This window comes from Bos grunniens, chromosome 2 (genome assembly GCF_055505025.1).
Source record: "Bos grunniens cultivar Pamir isolate PY7600 chromosome 2, Bosgru_T2T1.0, whole genome shotgun sequence".
Taxonomy (NCBI): Eukaryota; Metazoa; Chordata; class Mammalia; order Artiodactyla; family Bovidae; genus Bos; species Bos grunniens.
In genome coordinates this window covers 84,447,218-84,466,153 of record NC_141166.1, presented here as the reverse complement: position 1 = coordinate 84,466,153, position 18,936 = coordinate 84,447,218, and the positions used below count along the sequence as shown (strand labels likewise).

General features: G+C 39.9%; 1 protein-coding gene across 45 annotated transcripts in view; it reads left to right on the top strand.

Moving 5' to 3' along the window:
• The first annotated feature begins 13,604 nt into the window (after window positions 1–13,604).
• Window positions 13,605–18,936, top strand: part of QTMAN (queuosine-tRNA mannosyltransferase) — a 457,067-nt gene continuing 451,735 nt past the window's right edge. For 30 of the 45 annotated variants that reach the window (XR_015145715.1, XM_086351752.1, XM_086351496.1 and 27 more), the window contains exon 1: window positions 13,605–13,719. The gene's annotated coding sequence lies outside the window, so the exon portion shown is untranslated. Of the gene's footprint in view, window positions 13,720–18,170; window positions 18,299–18,936 lie in introns of all 45 variants that reach the window. The other 15 variants (XR_015145716.1, XR_015145763.1, XM_086351432.1 and 12 more) reach the window with 2 other exon arrangements.

Here is an 18,936-nt window from a genome sequence, read left to right as displayed (position 1 = left end):
TAGATTATGGATTCATTTTGTTTTATTTTTTTAAAATAAATTACAGTATTTTTACATGCTATAAAACTTTGGAATTTGAGCAAAACTATAATTTAATTTTCTTGTATCATGCCAACTGTAATGAAGAATTCAAAAATTGTGTAAGATTCTAAATAACATACCATGCCAGGAAAAGGCATACAAGGGGCCCAGGGATATGCTAAAATTAACCTAATCCAAGTATAGGATTTCTTTTGCTAATTTAGAGGATGCCTGTAAAAGAGAAAGTAAAGATAAAAATCAAATTAAAAAATGCTAATAGTTAATATACAGTGACTTAAGGGATATGAGAATAGATATTTTAAGCATACTTAGGTGTGGTTATTGTGTTATGATGACATAAGAAAATACTCTTTTTATTTTTTGAGATACACTATTTTATTTAGGGGTGAAATAGCATAATATTAGGATTTTCTTTAAAAATATTCCAGCAATAAAAACCATATCATAGGAATCATGACATCTGAAACAAGCATAGCAAACATGTTCATGACCTCATGCGCATGTGCTGGGTCACTTCAATTGTGTCCGACTTTTTGTGACCCTGTGGACCATAGCCCTCCAGGCTCCTCTGTCCATGGGATTCTCCAGGCAAGAATACTGGAGTGGATTGCCGCTTCCTTACTTCATGGGGTCACTTATAGTAGTAACATTTTCTCCGTTTTTGTGGATGTTTGGAAATTCCCAAAATAAGAAGCTTAAAAATAATTGGAGGAGTAAGAGGTACAAACTTTCAGCTATAAAATAACTAAGTCATGAGGATATAAAGTACAGCATAGGGAATAAAATCAATAATATTGTAATACCTCTGTATGGTGACAGATGGTAACTAGACTTACCATGGTGATCATTTCATAATGTATACAAATACTGACTCACTATGTTGTCCACCTGAAACTAATGTAATATTGTATGACAATTATAATTCAATAAAACAATAGAGTGAAACACCTTTAAGAAGTTAATTCATCTGTGTTTGTGTCTTCTTCACTGACATTTAGATCCTTTCATCATTTTTTAAAGCACCTTGAAAATTGTGTCTTTCGACAGTGGTTTTCATCCTATCTTTTGTAATTTATTCAGTTTTATGATTTAGAAAAGATTTGCTTATTAGTGATGACCTGCTGACAGTAAATTACTTTATTAAGATCTTTCTTTGAAATATACCCCCTCCTCTAATATGCCCATCTATACCTAAAAGAAAACCAAATAGTAGGAATGCAAAATGAACAAGCAAAAGCCTATGCTTACCTAACCTGATCTTTGGGTTCAACTTTTTTAAATGTTAAAATAATAAGCCACCAAAGACATCTTACTAAGTGTCCTTTGGAGGAAGGACTAGCAGATGAGAGGGAATGAAAATCAAAATGTCCTTTAGTGGGGAAAAACATTACTTTCCAAATACTCAAACCTATACTAAAGATGTAAAGGTAAAGGATTATTAAATTCTCATAATCTTTGCTTTATTGTTTATGTTCAGGTATTTTTAAAAACCCAAAGCTAGCCTGGTAAAATCCTATTTTATTCTTATTGCTTTTAGTTTTTAATAGCAGCCAATCATGGAGAACAGGGATCACATAGAACAAAATGAGTAACAACCTAAACAATGAGAAAGAATGCTAGTATGAATGATTATTGTCCATAAATTAGACCACCGTACTTCATTCTCCTGCTTGAGTATGGCTAATATAGTCCATCCTCTTGATTTTTGCAATGTTTACTATAATAATGAATAATTTGGTTAATATGCCTCTAAAAATTGATTTTGTTTGTCCTCTAATATTTTGCATTAATAAGAATTTCTCTTTAAAACATAGCTGGTTCTGCCTCATCAACCTCAGACTTTCATTTTAGAGTGGATCTTCTAATTATAAAACCATCCGGCGACAGTTTGGACAAAAATGTCATTCTCGTTAATACTCACCACAAAAGAATATCAATGCCTGAGTTTATACCAATGCATGTCCCCCACCTAAAAATGGGGGAACCTGTAGAAATTAGTTATGATGTGATTTCACCTGAAACATTTGATACAGTCTCACTATTTCAGAGAAAAATATAGGTTCTAAGTATTCAGATAGGAATATAATTTGTTAAAAAAAAGTTCAGATAGTTTTATACGAGTTCATTTTCAGAAGCAAACAGATCTTGAAATGTTCTGATGATAGGCTACACCAATTGGCATTTTCTCAAACATTCTGCTAAAAGAAAAGAGGGAAGTTTGATAGCATCAAGATCGGCTTCCCTTTTGTAAAGTTTTCTTAAATCATAACTTCTCTTCTATAGGAACAAAAGCAACATGGCCCTATTTCAAAATGGGGACAAATAAATATTAAATAGAACTGAAAATGACTTCAGTGAGTTCATTTCATATGGTTCTACAACATGAGTACATGAATGTTGTGTGGACTTCTTTGGAATTACTGAACAGGAAAAGGCACACAGTACTTTTTTTTTTTCCTTTCTGTTTTGTCTATGAATGAAGGGAAAGGTGATATGTTAAAATATAAGAAATGTTATTAACTGTCCTCTACTCATGGGAGAAGCAAACTGTAGCTATCTTGTGTTTTATATTGCCCTAGTTTCAAAAAAAATGATTTGAGGCAGATATAAGATTTGAAAGCAAGGGTGTAGCTACTGCTGAAAGAGTCTCTGCAGTGCTTGTGAACTCAAGAAAGGATTTTCTCTATCCTTGTTTTATGGGCCTTTGTAGCTCTCAAACTACAATGATTTTGTAATGGTTCAATAGCAGAAATGGGCCTTCTGCTGTTAGGGGTAGCTCAGCAAATAGCATAGATCAGTGATGTTTGCAAAGTATTTGATCTCTATGGAAGTTTTTCCTCCATCATTCATTCCCTCCTCCAAAGCTGTCTGATTCATCCTTCCTATAGGTTCTGGTCCCAGGTGTGTGAGGGCAGCCCCCAAAAACAGCACCCATGGGAAGGATGAATCAGACAGCTTTGGTGGGCTCTCCAAAGAAGTGAATCTCTGAGCATTGCACACATCTGTGCATTAATGAATTAGAAATTTAGGGGCTAATTCCATAAATTAGCCCCTGCTACTGCTAAGCTGCTAAGTCACTTCAGTCGTGTCCGACTCTGTGCGACCCCATAGACAGGAGCCCACCAGGCTTTCCCGTCCCTGGGATTCTCCAGGCAAGAACACTGGAGTGGGTTGCCATTTCCTTCTCCAATGCATGAAAGTGAAAAGTGAAAGTGAAGTCGCTCAGTCGTGTCCAACCCTCAGCGACCCCATGGACTGCAGCCTACCAGGCTCTTCCGCCCGTGGGATTTTCCAGGCAAGAGTACCGGAGTGGGTTGCTATTGCCTTAATTAGCCCCTAAAACACATAAAACTAGTTGATGTGCTTAAGGAGTGAATTTTTAGCAGTAAACACAAATAAGTAATCAATCCACTTCTGATGGTATTGGGTATGGGAATTCCATCCATCTGAGCTCCTAGAAGATGGACTGTTAATGATGTATAACCAGGTTGAGGGTAAAAAGAGGATCTAGAAATGACCAGGACAGAGATAGTTTCTCCAGATATAGTAGAGTAAAGATTTCACTAAGTCTTTAATTTAGGGAAGCATTGGAAAGCACCACCAGAACTGAACTACATAAAAAACTTTTTTTTCTACCATGCTACATACTGTTTGGGATCTTTGTATATATCCATTTGTTCCTAAATTATTTAGTAAATTGTACACTGTTCATTCTGTTATTATATTTTCCCTGATGTGGACCATTTTTAAAGTCTTTATTGAATTTATTCAATAACATATTGAAAAACTCTACTGCTGCTGCTGCTGCTAAGTCGCTTCAGTCGTGTCCGACTCTGTGCGACCCCAGAGAGGGCAGCCCACCAGGCTCCCCCATCCCTGGGATTCTCCAGGCAAGAACACTGGAGTGGGTTGCCATTTCCTTCTCCAATGCATGAAAGTCAAAAGTGAAAGTGAAGTTGCTCAGTCGTGTCTGATTCCTAGTGACCCCATGGACTGCGGCCCACCAGGCTCCTCCATCCATGGAATTTTCCAGGCAAGAGTACTGGAGTGGGGTGTTTTCTGTTTTGGTCTTTTGGTCATGAGGCATACCGCTGGGGAAGTCTTTCTATTATTCTTTTGCTGCCATATTATGGTTCAAAATTTAAAAGATGTCCCTGCAATTGTGAGAGATGGCTACATCCAATTGTGTTCTTTAGGACAGGCTACACAATGGTAGGCAGAGTTAACTACACTGGACCACGCAGCTCTTTAACTGTTAAAGGTTTACCTCTAGCTCATAAGAGATCTTTTGAAGGTCACGATCACTCTCCAGACCAGCTTCCAAGAGTCCAGGGGTGCTTCGTTCTTATAGCTACATCATTTGGAAAGTGAGGTTTCTAGGGCCATGAAAAGAAAAAGTGCTCTTAAAAACTTAGACTAGGAGTGACAAATTTCATTTCTTTTCAAGCCCATTGGTCAGCACTAGTTGTGTGGCTCCAATCCGACCACAGAAGAGAGTGGAAAATATATAAGAGCCACATAACGCTTCATGAGCACCCTTGTCCCTGCCATATCTAATTACCACAAGTAAAATTTGTGCTAAGAATGTCTAGGCAGAGTAAGTAATACCTCTCCTAGAAGTTTTTCTTGAGCACTAGCAAATATAAAATCTTGGGAGTGCTTGTTGAAAGAGAAGATTCCCAGGCCAATGTGTCAAGTTTGGTTTAGTGCGGTTAAGGTAAAGCTAGTGCCATTATCAAGCTTACTGTACAAACGGAAGGGCTTCCTTGGTAGCTCAGCTGGTAAAGATGAGGAGGTGCAGGAGATTCAGGAGACATGGGCTTGATCCCTGGGTCAGGAAGATCCCCTGAAGGGGGACATGGCAACTCACTCCAGTATTCCTGCCTAGGAAACCCCATGGACAGAGGAGCCTGGTGAGCTACCGTCCAAGGGGCTGCAAAGAGTTGGACACAACTGAGCACATACTTGTGCACGCTATAAAGGTATGTGAGTTGCATGGTGTACATGGAAAGATTCTGCACCGGAGTGTAATATAAAAGTCTCTTTAGGGGACTAGGATGTAAATGAAATGAAACTAAAATTCAAAAATAAGTCATATGGAACAGTCAGTATCTTTTTGAGTCACTTCTTCTATACCACAAGAAGTCCATTCTATGCTATGGTGCTGGGAAGTTGGACAAATACCCAATCAATGTCCTGTAAGTATCAATGCAGCACTACCCAATCCTGTCTGTGAAGAACCACGTTAGATCAGGACGTTTGTCCAGGCTTCTTACTTTCTTCCCAGGTTTTCTTCTGTTGCCAGTTGCTCTTGGAGAAAAAGTGCTAAAGGGAAAACATGTTTACTTCTTCTCCAAACTCTAAAATAGAGTCTTCCCATTCTTTCTTTTCTTCTCAGATTGTTACTGAGGCTTTATGCTCATCAGTTGTTATTCTATGGAGAGAAAACTAGAAGAAAAAAAATTAGGTGATAATATGGGTAAATTTAAGTGTAGGCATGCATGAAAACTTCTTGAAAATCAGGTTGCGGTATGCATTCTTATTTTAGATTTGCCCCTGTTAACATCTTCTCAATAAGCAGGTGCATACACTTCCCCAATCTGTTACTGTTGTTTATTTAGCCTGTATGCTTCAAAATCGACTGATGGATGATACCCAACCAGCTTGAAGCTTGACTTTCAGAAACCAGAGCCTTAAAGTTTTAATGAGACTTTCTTAATGTGTAGTCCAACGAGTTTGTTAGAATAGGGACACATCTCTCAAAGATACCATAAGAGTATCACATTTGTATGTTAATTTTAGTTTAACAAATAGGAAAAATGATGATGAGTAATAGCTCTCAGCTTTCAGATAGTTCTTTTCATGTTCAAAGTGCTTGACAAACATTAATTAAATCACTGTCAGTCAAATTAGATAAATATGTTCCCTGTATGTGCATAACTATACCTTCCATATACACAGTCTTCTAAATCCCATCACTGCAGATCAAACATTTTTTTTTTTTTGCCATCTGAACTTGGTTGGCTGACACTGATTCCAAGCAACAGATAATTACTGGAAAGGCTAATCATCAGCAGAGATTATGTAAGCTTTCTTTGTTTTTAAACAAAAACATGAATTTATCCTTGATAAAAGGTACAGGATGAACCACAGTGTAAAACGTTTCTGTCTCTAGGCCAGAAGGTAACAATGATAAAGCAAATTCCCTTGTATTACAGCGCTGGAATAGCTAAACCCTAATTTAAAGAAATTATTTCATCAACAGAGTACATTTTATGCTTCCTAGGCTAACTGATGTTTTTGGCCTCTTTAGCACCAAAAATGAGAAGACGTTTCAAGCTAAATATGGTGTTGATTTCAGCAATATGGTAATTGTTCATTAATGCTAGGAATCCTTGGTCACTACTGATTTGAGAAGCATTTGGGGCAGCAAATTAAACACAGTATATGCCTTGATGATTTTTAGAATAACTTATACTTACTTTTTCTTCACTGAATTTAATGAAGCTTTCCAGACCATCCCAAGAGATTAGCAGCTCCCAACTGGACCCCCTTAAATGAAGTATATTCCAAAGAAAAAAGACTGCTAGCAGCATTCCATCTTTCAATAACACCGAACAAATTAACACAGTCTACCCATCTACATCAGACAATTGAAAGAAGGCATGCACAAGCATCCATAGACAAGCCTTAGCCAGAGTCAGGCTTGGTTTCCTCTGATGCTAAAGCTGCAGAGCTACAAATGAAGGGGAGTTAACTTGCTTCTTTTACTCTGTCTGCCAAAAACTAGTCTAGTCTGTTTCCAGGGAAGAAAGGTACTTGTAAATTGTTTTACACGTTGCTGAACCAAATTGTCTAGTTCAACCAAATTGTCTTTTTGGAAAGACTTTGAGAAAGTATCTGCTGGAATTGTGATACCTGGAATTCATATGAACTGTGTTTATATGAATCTCACACAATGGTCTTTGTCTTTTTTAGAGAAATGCTAAAATATGAGAAATCCCTCATTACTATTGAAAACCTGGAGTTCAGCAAGGTTATGTGATGTGTTCAAGGTAACACCCACAGCTCTGTGGTTTAGATTTGACAGGTGGCAGTGATGGAACCACAACCAACATGGTACTACATCTGCCTTAGTGTTTCTACTGTTAGACTCCTGCCACATCCCAGGAGTAAGAATGAACTTAAAAAATTTTAATTTATTTAAATAAAAAACAAAGCCAAAAATTATTTTCCCTTTTCTCTCATTCTCAACTCCCATCTCTGGCAAACACAATCTGTTCTCAGTATCTCTTAACTTGTTTAAATTCATACAATTCTTTGGGTAAATACCCAGAAGTGGTATTGCTGGGCCATATAATACTTCTACTTTTAGTTTTTTGGGGACCCTATATACTGTTTTCCATGGTGGCTGCACCAATTTATACATTCCCATCAGCAGTGCACAAGGTTTCCCTTTTCTCCGCATCCTTATCAACACTTGTTATTTCTGTCTTTTTGATAATAGCCATTCTGACAGGTGTGAGGTGATAGCTCATTGCAGTTTCAATTTGCATTTCTCCGATGATTAATGATGTAGAGCATCTTTTCATGTACCTGGTGGCCATCTGTATATCTTCTTTGGAAAAATGTCTATTCAGACCTTATGCTTACTTTTTAATCAAATTATTTTTTGCTACTGAGTTGTATGAGAAAATATTTGCAAATATTTTCTTCCATTCAGTAGGTTGCCTTTTCATTCTGTTGATGATTTCCTTTGTTGTGCTTAAGCTTATTAGTTTGATGTAGTTCCACTTGTTTAGTTTTGCTTTTGTTGCATTTACTTTCAGTGTCAAATTCATAAAGTCATCACTGAGACCTAAGTTAAGATTACTGCTTACATTTTCTCTAAGGAGTTTCGTGGTTTCAGGTCTGACATTCAAGTCTTTAATCTATTTAAGTTAATTTTTGTATATGGTACAAATAATGGTTAGTTTTCCTAACACCATTTACTGAAGAGTCTTGTTCTTTCCCCATCATATATTCTTGGCTCTTCTGTCATAAATTAATTGACCATACATGTATTGGTTCATTTCTGGGCTCCCTCCTCTCTTCCACTGATCTATGTGTCTGTTTTCTTATGTAAGTACTATACTGTTTTAATTACTATAGCTTTGCAATACAGTTTGAAATCAGGGAGCAATGATTCCTCCAGCTTTACTCTAATTTCTCAAGATTACTTTGCCTATCCAGGATCTTTTACATTCTGTACAGATTTTAGGACTGTTTGTTTTATTTCTATGAAAAATGCCTTTGGAGTTTTACTGCTAAGTCACTTCAGTCGTGTCCGACTCTGTGCGACCCCATAGACGGCAGCCCACCAGGCTCCCCCGTCCCTGGGATTCTCCAGGCAAGAACACTGGAGTGGGTTGCCACTTCCTTCTCCAATGCAGGAAAGTGAAAAGTGAAAGTGAAGTCGCTCAGTCGTGTCCGACTCTTAGCGACCCCTTGGACTGCAGCCTACCAGGCTCCTCCATCCATGGGATTCTCCAGGCAAGAGTACTGGAGTGGGGTGCCATTGCCAGTTTTAAGTAAATTCTAATTACATTTAGAACAATGAATCACTGGTGTGACTGATTTTGGGCCCAGAAAAACATGTAAGATATGTTTCTATGGTATAAGTTTGTTCTCCCTTCAGTCTAGAGACAAAAAATTAGACCTGACTGGGAGTGTTTAACATAGCTTTAAAATGTTGATGCTAGCCCAAATGTAAATGACCTAAACGGTAAATTGCACAATTGAGTAGTACCTTCTCTTACAGTCAAAGTTTACAGTCTCAATTTCCTCACTTCTCAGCACCTCACCCTATGGGAACTCTTCTCTTGGAGGTCACACATGACATTTTTCTTCTTAACTGTACTAACTCTTACTTAATGCTTATTCTCCTTGACCTTTTTGCTGCATTTGACACCGTGGGCTCTCCCCACCCAACACCTCCTACCACCCCTCATAAATACCCATTACTTGATCTCCTTGACATTTTGTCTTCCTTGCTAACCTTGCCCTCAACCTTGTCTACCTCACATCACCTCTTGCCTGGATTATCACACAGGCTTCCATCTGGTCTTACAGGTTGTAATCTTCCCTCCTCTAATCCTGAATGCCAGAGTGACTAATCTTCCAAAAATCTGTGCTTTAACCTGACCTTAAAAATCCCTTCTTACCTACCAGAATTTGCTTACCTTTCCTATTTCATCTTTTTCACTTTCCTTCAGAAACACTTGGTCTTTTTTTAGTCTTAAGGACACTAAGTTTGATATCCTTAGGGCTTTGCAATAGCTAACTCTCTGCCTGAACTGCCCTTCCCCAAATCCTCTCTGGACTGGTTCTTTCTTTCATTCAAGCCATTGTTTAAATGTTCCTTAGAAACATCTTGCCTACTTTTCATATACTCATTTTGACATCCTCATGTTTTCTTTTCTTTGGGACAGTTATTACTACCTGATAGTGTATTTATTCGTTTCTCTGTCTCTCCTATGTGGAATGTAAGCTCCATGAAAGGAGGAACTTTTTATTTTACTGCTTTACCTCCAGAACTTAGAACATGCTTAAGGTCGATGAAAATTTGTTAAATGATGAATAGTATCCATGATATCATTTACAATTCATTCAACTCTGTTTCCCACTATTTCTGTATAAGCACACTTTACAGTCCCTCCAGGTTGGTATCCCCATCCATGGAATGTATTCTCTATTGTGTCAGGTGTGTTGACCTTTTTTATCCAAGCAGATTAAAAGCTTATGAAAAGCAGAGGTCCTTTTTATACTTTTCCAGCTCTCCAGGCTAGCAGAGTGCTGAACAGCATTTGGTATGTATTTAACAAACACATATTGATTTATTTCCAAGTGTGACATTATATACTGTACTACTGACTTTTACATCAGTGGGGCTGAAATGGAAATAGAAATAGGTTGACCATAAAATAGCAAAGGACCCACGAAAGTGTGAGAGATTTTTTTTTCTTATCTTCTAATTTGAGTAGCAAATTAAACTTTTCTGAAATGAGGATGTGATGAATAGGAAGGTATACCTTGGGAAAATTTTTTCTTCCTTTTCTAGCAACTGAGAGCCTGTATGTACCATTTGAAGCCTGATGATCTTCCAATTCTAAGGGGTAAGGTCTATGTATACTGTTACTGACACACCACAACCCTAAAGTCATCTTGATCTTCTTACTGATCTTTGATTCCTTATTATAGTCACTAAACCCAAGTCTTTTCCTTAGTCACATTTATGTCTATCATTGATTTTTAAATTCCACTTGCTACTTCAGAATCTAACAAATGGTCTCCTGTTTCATTTTCACTCCTCTCCCTCTGCCAAATTCAAAATGATATTCCATTAGATCAAACCTAAATTATTCAGGCTCAAATTCAGGTCCTCTATCAATGATTCTACCCTATCATTTCACCTTTGTTTTCTATTGTTTCTAAAATGAAGCTCTTCTTTTGATTCATCTGATCTCCTAACTTTTCCCCATTGTTATCGTGCTTATTTTTCCCCATTGCCTTTGTTCAAGCAATTTCCTTTACCTTTTTCCTATAAACCAAATCCAGATTTTACATTTTCCTTTGTTGTCTTTTAAGAAGGCTTCCCTTAATCTACATGGTTAATTTCCAATTTAAGATTTGGATTTTATAATTGAATCCTTTGTTATTAATTATGAATTATTTATCACTTTATGTTTCATATTTTATTTCCCTAGTAATGTTGTAATTTTCTTGGCAATAGGGACTTCATAATACTCACAATCATGCATAGCTCTTGGCACTTCCAAGGATGAATGTGTTTGGCTGTGACATGACTCCAGTGTCCTGGCCAGAATTGCTTGGAACAAAGATGAACCCTGACCAGGTGAGATGGAGCTTATGCAAAAGGAATTGTTGAAATCAGTGGGACAAAATGACCTCTGATAGCAATACTTTCCTAGTTAACGCCATGTATAATTTCATACATCACTTAGGCCATGTAGGAAAAACTGCAGAGTCAAAGACCTCTGATGCATAATAACTTTTTGTGACTAGAAACTATAACCCAGATGCTGGCAGATATATGAGTCAGAAGATCTGAGTTTGAATTCTGGCTTTGTTTCCAATTAGTCTGGGTAATACTGAGTAAGTATTTACCCTTTCTGGATGTCAGTTCTTCAACTGTAAAATGAAAAGATTAGACTCCAGATGATAAGGACTCAGTTCAGTTCAGTCGCTCAGTCGTGTCCGACTCTTTGCAACCCCATGAATCGCAGCATGCCAGGCCTCCCTGTCCATCACCAACTCCCGGAGTTCACTCAAACTCACGTCCATTGAGTCGGTGATGCCATCCAGCCATCTCATCCTCTGTCATCCCCTTTTCCTCCTGCCCCCAATCCCTTCCAGCATCAGAGTCTTTTCCAGTGAGTCAACTCTTCGCATGAGGTGGCCAAAGTACTGGAGTTTCAGCTTTAGCATCATTCCTTCCAAAGAACACCCAGGGCTGATCTCCTTTAGAATGGACTGCTGTTGCTGCTGCTGCTGCTGCTAAGTCGCTTCAGTCGTGTCCGACTCTGGGCGACCCTATAGACGGCAGCCCACCAGGCTCCCCCGTCCCTGGGATTCTCCAGGCAAGAACACTGGAGTGGGTTGCCATTTCCTTCTCCAATGCATGAAAGTGAAAAGTGAAAGTGAAGTCGCTCAGTCGTGTCCGACTCTTAGTGACCCCATGGACTGCAGCCTACCAGGCTCCTCCATCCATGGGATTTTCCAGGCAAGAGTACCGGAGTAGGGTGCCACTGCCTTCTCCGTTAGAATGCACTAGATAAGTTAATTATAACATTTTAAGACTGGATTTCCAGAGCAGTGAAATGGCAGCCATAGCCTTTGGAGTTCTTCTTATACTTGTTCCATGGATAGGATTTACTATTTTATGTGTTTTTAGGAACACTCACTTTCAGCTTTTGGCATTTATAGTTTTCTGTTTCCCAATTTGTGTTAAAGAGGATGGACAGATGGTTGATTAGGCTTTCAAATGCTTATAATGCTGTTGTTCAGTTCAACAATGGTTTTAAACTTCAAGGGTCTACATAGAGCCTGGATTTTGTTTAGAATGGAAGATAGTTTTTACTCTTCAATTTAAGGATAATAATGTTTACTCACATAATTTAAAGCAACTTGTGGATGTTGCTTCCAAAGGCCTAATCAGTTTCCCTCATTTTGTTATGTTTAATTCATTTCCACATCACAGTCCAACTCTTCCAAGTTGCAGTTTTTAAAATGAAGTTACCGGAGTTCTAGTTACATTTGCATGTTTTGCCTTCTTCTAACTCATTTAACCCATAAGCGCTTTCCAAATACAAAACCCTTTGATTCGGAATCACAGAAATTGAAATGTGGAAGAAACACATTCCTCCTTCTACAGGTAAGAAAACAGGAGATCTAAAAGATCCTGGTGCTCTTCTACTGAATCTGAATTTTATAAATAAAAGAGCTAAAGTGAGGTTAGATTGCAGAGAAAATAACAGGCAAAATGTGTGAACTTTAATCCCCAACAGGAACTGTGTCATTTAATATATTACTGCACAGAAAAAGATTGGAGGGAACCCATGCAAGTCTAAGACGCACACTGCTATTGCTCAGGTTTGTGATTTTTTTTTTTTAATGCTTTATTTGGCTGCACTGGGTCATAGTTGTGGTAATTGGGATCTTCCGTCATCATTGTGGCATTAAGGATCCTTTTTTACTTTCTGCATGCCAGATCTAGTTTCCTGATCAGGAATCGAACCCAAGCCCCCTGCACTGGAAGGACCAAGTCTTAGCAACTGGACAACCAAGGAAGACCCAGTTTTGTGAATTTTAACTACTTTAGATACTCTTCAGGTGAGTGGGGTAGCGCACATGCATTTGTTTAACTCCTACACTGCATCTGAAGTATTTAGAGTAGTGAGAACAGAAAAGACGCTCAAAATGTAGGTAAAGGAAGAAGTGAGCCTTTCCATAGGGTTCCGAGGTGACCAGTGGGAGGGAAATTAGAACGCGCTGGCAGAGCAGGCGCTCAGGAGGTGCGAGCTGCACAGCAGGTAGCGGTAGCAGGGAAGAAGTCCAGGATGTGCGGGGACCCTGAGGCTCCAGCAGGCAGGGGAGAGGAACGGGGACCAGGAGGGAAGGGACTGGCAAGAAACTGCAAACTGAGGCTGACCTAGTGAGCAGCGAAGATCTTCTAGAAAGAAAAGAAGGCATGAGAGCTTACAACCAGACTAGGGGTTGAGGAAAGAGTACTAAAAACCTTAAGGGGAAGACAGGGGTGCGGACCAGCGATGGGAAAGGTGGGGAGGTGGGCGGAAAAGCGAGGTCCTCGGGCAGTGAATAGGTAAAAAGCGGTGCGGGGGTCGAGAGCCCACATGTGCTAATCTCCAGAGGGCGGGAGCGGCCGCTGAGTCAGGGACGGGCAGCGTCCCGGCAGCGCAGGAGGCGGAGTCTTGAGCGCGTGGGCGGCCCCAGTGGGCGGGGCATGCGCCTGACGCGCCCCGAGGCCGCTGCGGCCGCGGGCCGGGCGGGGCGGCGGCGGCGGCGGCTGCGGCCGCGGGGGAGGGGCCCGGCGTCAGCGCGTCGCCGGCTGGGCCGCGCCGGTGGCCAGGAGGGAGAGACTAGGAGGAGGAGGAGGAGGTGAGTAGGCTCCGGGCTGGGGAGCCGCGCGGGCCGGCGGGGAGGCGGGGAGCGCAGCCCCTCCCCTCCGCTCCAAGGCGCCCGCCTCGCGGGGCCGCGCGGCTCGGAGTTCCCAGAGGGGTTTTGGCGGCGGCGGCGGCGCAGGGAGCCGGGGGAGGGGGGGGGGGCGGAGCTGAGGGCCGCGCGGGCGGTGTGCTTCCCGGGCGCACGCGCTGCGCTGGCGGTGTCGCGGTCCGCCGCGCGCCCTGAGCCGGGCAGCAGCGTCTCAGTCCTGCTGCACACTGGCCATTTTCTGACTCCCTTTTCTTGGGTTCTGCGTTTTTTGCGGGCCGGCTTCCCGCAGCTCGGCGCGCCGCTGCCGCCTCTTCGCTCTGCCCGCGGGAGTGGGTGGGGGCACGTCGCCTTCTGGCTGGGAGGAGGCCAGGTTCCTGGGCTCGGCCGTAGGGCCCTCCTCGCCGATCTTGAGACTGCCGGGCCGGTGGTCCTTCGCGCCGCGCGCCCGTAGGCCTGCCTGAAGGACCCTTTGCGTCTGGCCCAATTATCGCCCTCACTTTCCTGACCTCAGGAGCCCCTTACTTAGTCTGCAGAGACTTACGACCTCACTCACTCTGTGCACCCCCGCCACTTCTCTCCTATGAGGATCCAGCATACACTTTGTTTTAATCGGGCTCCAGGCAGTTTGTACTGGTGGAAATGTCCCCGGAATTAATCCTGTAAATCCAGACACGTACCCAACAGCGAAGTTGCAGTACTATAGTAATTTAACCTTTAGTTTCGGGCGAGGTTTTTTTTTCTTCCCTCTCCTCTCTGGCGAAGGCAACTTTATAGAGTCTTCTGAGAACTGTACTGCATTAGATTATCTTCGAGATAATTCTTAAGTTAGCGCCTGGAGGCAATATGATGGGAGGTTCAAAGAGAAGGCTATGCACTTTTTCCTCCACCGTATCACAGTTTGAAGTGGAAAACGTGCGTTGACGGTGATTTTCCACATGATGTGGGTTGCAGAGTGCAGCCCCCGTGAGCCGTGGCTCACCTTGGTTCCTGGGTGCTACCCCTGAAGTTGATTTTAAAGTTCAACAGAATGGTCAGGTAAAGGAGCTGCTGCAAAGAAATCCAGTATAATTCAATAGAGCCATTTTATTGGATTCTATTAACCTGTTTAACCTTAAACTAAAGCATGGCGGGAGTTTCATGTAGGAACTTACATACAAAGTGCAATACTGAATTTTAATTAGTGCGTTCCAGGTTTGGTGTGGAATAGTCTCCTCAGCTCGCACTGCCTTTCATTATGCATTTTCCTTAGGATCTTGTTTTAAAGAAGCAGTTTTAGTATAGAGGGTGGGAGGAGTACCCTTTGAATCATGAAACTTTCTTTGACGAACTTGAAAACTGGATAGGTAAAATCTGAACCTTGATACTAAGATAAGGTAGGAAACTGATGTTTATAGCATTACCACTTTGAGCAGTTAAGGCTTCTTTACTCTTATTTTGAAACCATGTTGACGTCTTAATTTCACGGACTGCAGAAGTACAGAATTTTCTGTTTGTGAGGAACTTTAACAGCTGATTGTTAGTTATTTATTATTAATTTAATCCAGCGTCATTATTTTGCAGAGAGAAAGTAATCCAGATTCCCTGAAGAGATTTAACATGAACTAAAGAGAACTAGTTGATTTAACTGAACACTTAAGTAGATACTTTAGACCTCCCCAATGGATATTTTTGTACCAAAATTTGTTTTGAGTTTGATGTCTTAAAAGCCAAAAAATTACTAACTTTTAATTTTTTCCCCATATTTTGGGTATAGGCTTTAGTCTGTGATTTGGACTCATTAGATACAAATTATATTTAAGGAGAGTTTACATTTTACCAATTGAAACAGTAATTTCCAGTTTGTTTGAATTTAGTAACTATTTTCATTTCAAGAATGTTCATTCATATTCTTGATTCAGGTAGTCTGTGTCAATTCCAGGAGATTGGCATTTCAAGAATCCTAGAGTTATGATGTATGTAAACTTGATATAATAGAGAAGAAAGGTCTGTACGCATGTAGTCATTGAATTCCAGCATCCTCAGCATCCCTTTTCTTAGTGGTCCTCAATGCAGAAGTCTGGAAGTTCTTACTGGCCTGGGGTGAATGTGCATCTCCCACTCCAGTGTTTACTGCAGGCATTTAGTAGAGACTTTTTGGCTTGTGTGCACTTTCCCTGGTGGGGGCTTCCTGTAAGATGGACTGTGTTTTATTCATCTGTGTACGCTTCATGTCAAGTGTAGTGGGTCCTTTGTAAATGCTTGTGGTTTTGTTGGGCTTAATCAAACTTAAGAAGGTAGCAGAGTGTCTGGAAGTCATGAAGGATGATATTATAAACTTGAAATATCTCATTTCCGTTTTTGTGTTGAATCAGATACTCTGTTAGGCTTAATTCCAATACTGAAAGAGATAGCATGTATCTAATAATATTTTAGAAAATTTGAGGAAAAAGCTTAACATTGAGAATTTTATTCTTTAATATATGTTATCCACTGTGAAATTGGGGAAACACAGTGTTACTTAAACTTTTTGATAGGACACCACTTAGAGCTAAAATAATGCAGTTTTTCTACTGGAGCAAAGTTTGAAAATTGTGAATTGAATGATCCTGATTGTTACCATAGGCCACATTTTAAGGCCACCTTCGTTTCACTTTATAAAGATATATTTTTCAGTATATAGACTCCTGGAAGCAACATGACTTTCAGAGTTCAGACTGCCTTTACAAGCTGTCTTTAAATGATACTTTAAACAGTTTTTGGCTGATGTGATGTGCTTCGTGATGGATATACAGAAAAAATAAAGCAAAAACCCCAAATAAAAACAAAAACACCAAGACCCCACTATATTTTCTTTTTCTTAGACTTTTATTTTCTTTCTTTAATAGATTATTATAATGTTTTGTTTATTTAAAAAAAAAATGAGGAAAATTTTCAAGCGTTTCTTTTGGAGAGTAGCACCACTCCACCATTTGAATAGCCTTGGCAAATAATGTTTGGGCAAATGCAAGGCTGTTTCCATAGTGTTATTTCTGTTTGAGTATGTTGAATTATATAAATAATAGTCTTCACAGGGACATCATCTTTGGACTACATGCACTTTTTCCTCTCTCCTGACACTGTTACTAAAAACAGTTGTATAGTAGAGTGTATGTATGTGTTGTGTATGTGTTAGTCGCTCAAGTCGTTTCTGACTCTTTGCGACCCCATGAACTCCTCTGTCCATGGAATTCTCCAGCCAAGAATACTAGAATGGGTTGCCATTTCCTCCTCCAGTAGTAGAGTATGATGGTGCTTAATTTATAGGGAGCAAATAATTCCTCTTCTGTCATTGCTGGTTCCTGTGTCAGAACCAGGCTACCTGGCCTGTCCACTCCTCGTTCTGTCTTTTCTACCCAGTTTTTGAACTGATTTTTAAGACTGAAAATATCTTAAGATCCTCAGCCCCTTCAGGAAGTGAAATCTGGAATTATTCCAGTGCCCTGAGCATCCATTGCTTACTGAGATATGATGTCTTCTTATATCCTTTGCACATACTCAATTTGACTATGAGATTCTCATTTTGAAAAACGCTTTTACTCATGAGGAATTTTGAAACATATGCCATAAACATCTTGGGGAAGTATATGTAGAGCGTGTAGACTATAAATATAGATTTAGATGGAGTTAGGTTATAGAATCAGACAATTGGTAAGAATTAGTAAGAATGTCTAGTCCTTTTCTCCCACTCTTGAAGGTCACACTTAAGGCTTTTAGATTTAAGAATATAATTGTGAGTATTTATTTTTAAAAGTAAAGCAATTCCACAGTCTTTCCTTGCTATTGAATAGTCCATAGAGTTGATGTGTTTCTTGTATTATTCTTTTGTGTAGTTCATATCCTCTGCGGACCTGAACCTTGTCTTGAGCCTGCTCAAGAACTCTCCTGCTTGACCGTCTCTGTCTCCTTGCTGTCCTCTCTTCCCTTGGAACTGGGGCCTGGTCTTATCCATGGTGGATGGTTGGGGTCCTGCTTCAACCATGACAGAGCTAGCAGAGTCAGAATGCTTTGATTCTGCTTCTTAGGCTCACACTCACTGTATTGACTTGTCAGATACTGAGAACAGGACAGCTGAGAGCTGGGCTCTTTGGCTGCTATAATTTCAGCTTTTTTGAGGGTCAGCTTTTCATTTGCATCTGATACTAGAACACCCTGGTCACATACTCATTACTTCCTGACTGTTTTGCTCTTGGTTCTCTGTCTTCTTAGCTGAGTTAGTTACTGGTTTATTTTTATCAGATTTTAGTGGTAGCTAATTCTTTTCAAGTGCTTGATTTTCTACCCAGATCTTCTTGCAGTTTTGAGCTTTCATTTGACCAAGTATCTGTTATTCCACCAAGTTTCCCATAGTGTGTTTTTTCATTATCTTTCTTTCGTTCTAGACTCTATATTCCTCGAGTGTTGGGACTGAATTTGTGCTGTTCCTGACAGTGTCCTCAGCACTTACTGCAGTGCCTGACACATAGCAGGTGATAGACAATATACAAGTATCGATTGGATGTAATCAACAGTAAGTCTGTTATCAGTATTGGAAACCAGTGTTCATATAGAAATTGAGAATTCATATAAGAAGTTCAGACATTTCATTGCCATCATTAGTACCAGAGAGTCTGTGTATTTTAAATTATAAGCATATCCACATACAAAATTAGTCACAGTCATCTGGCAGGACATTTATTTAAGAAGAAAAAGTATATAGTTTTTACTATGTATTGTTAGGTGTTGCTCACTTAGAGTTTTCTTGAGTTTGATTAAATGTATATATTTTATTTCTTACAAATAGAAGTTTTATGGCACTATAAAGAAGTGAATTTAATGGCCCTATTTTTGTTCATTAGTAATTATATACTGTAGAGTAAATTCTCGTTAAAAGGCCCTTAAATGCCTGCTCATAAAAAAGAGAGACCTCTTTGATTTTGTTCTCCATACAATCCCAGTTATTGTATTGAGGCAAGTCATCAAACTCTTTAGTAGTCTAAAACCTTTAATATGGTTTCAGAACAGTAGTCATGTATTGAGTATCCAAATTACCATGTCTGTAACAAGTAATGCAGACACTTATTAAAAAGGTAATGACCATAACTTTTCTTGTAGAATTTCTTGTGCTAATTTTTTAAAGAGGAGTTTTGAACTAAATTTCCCGTGAAG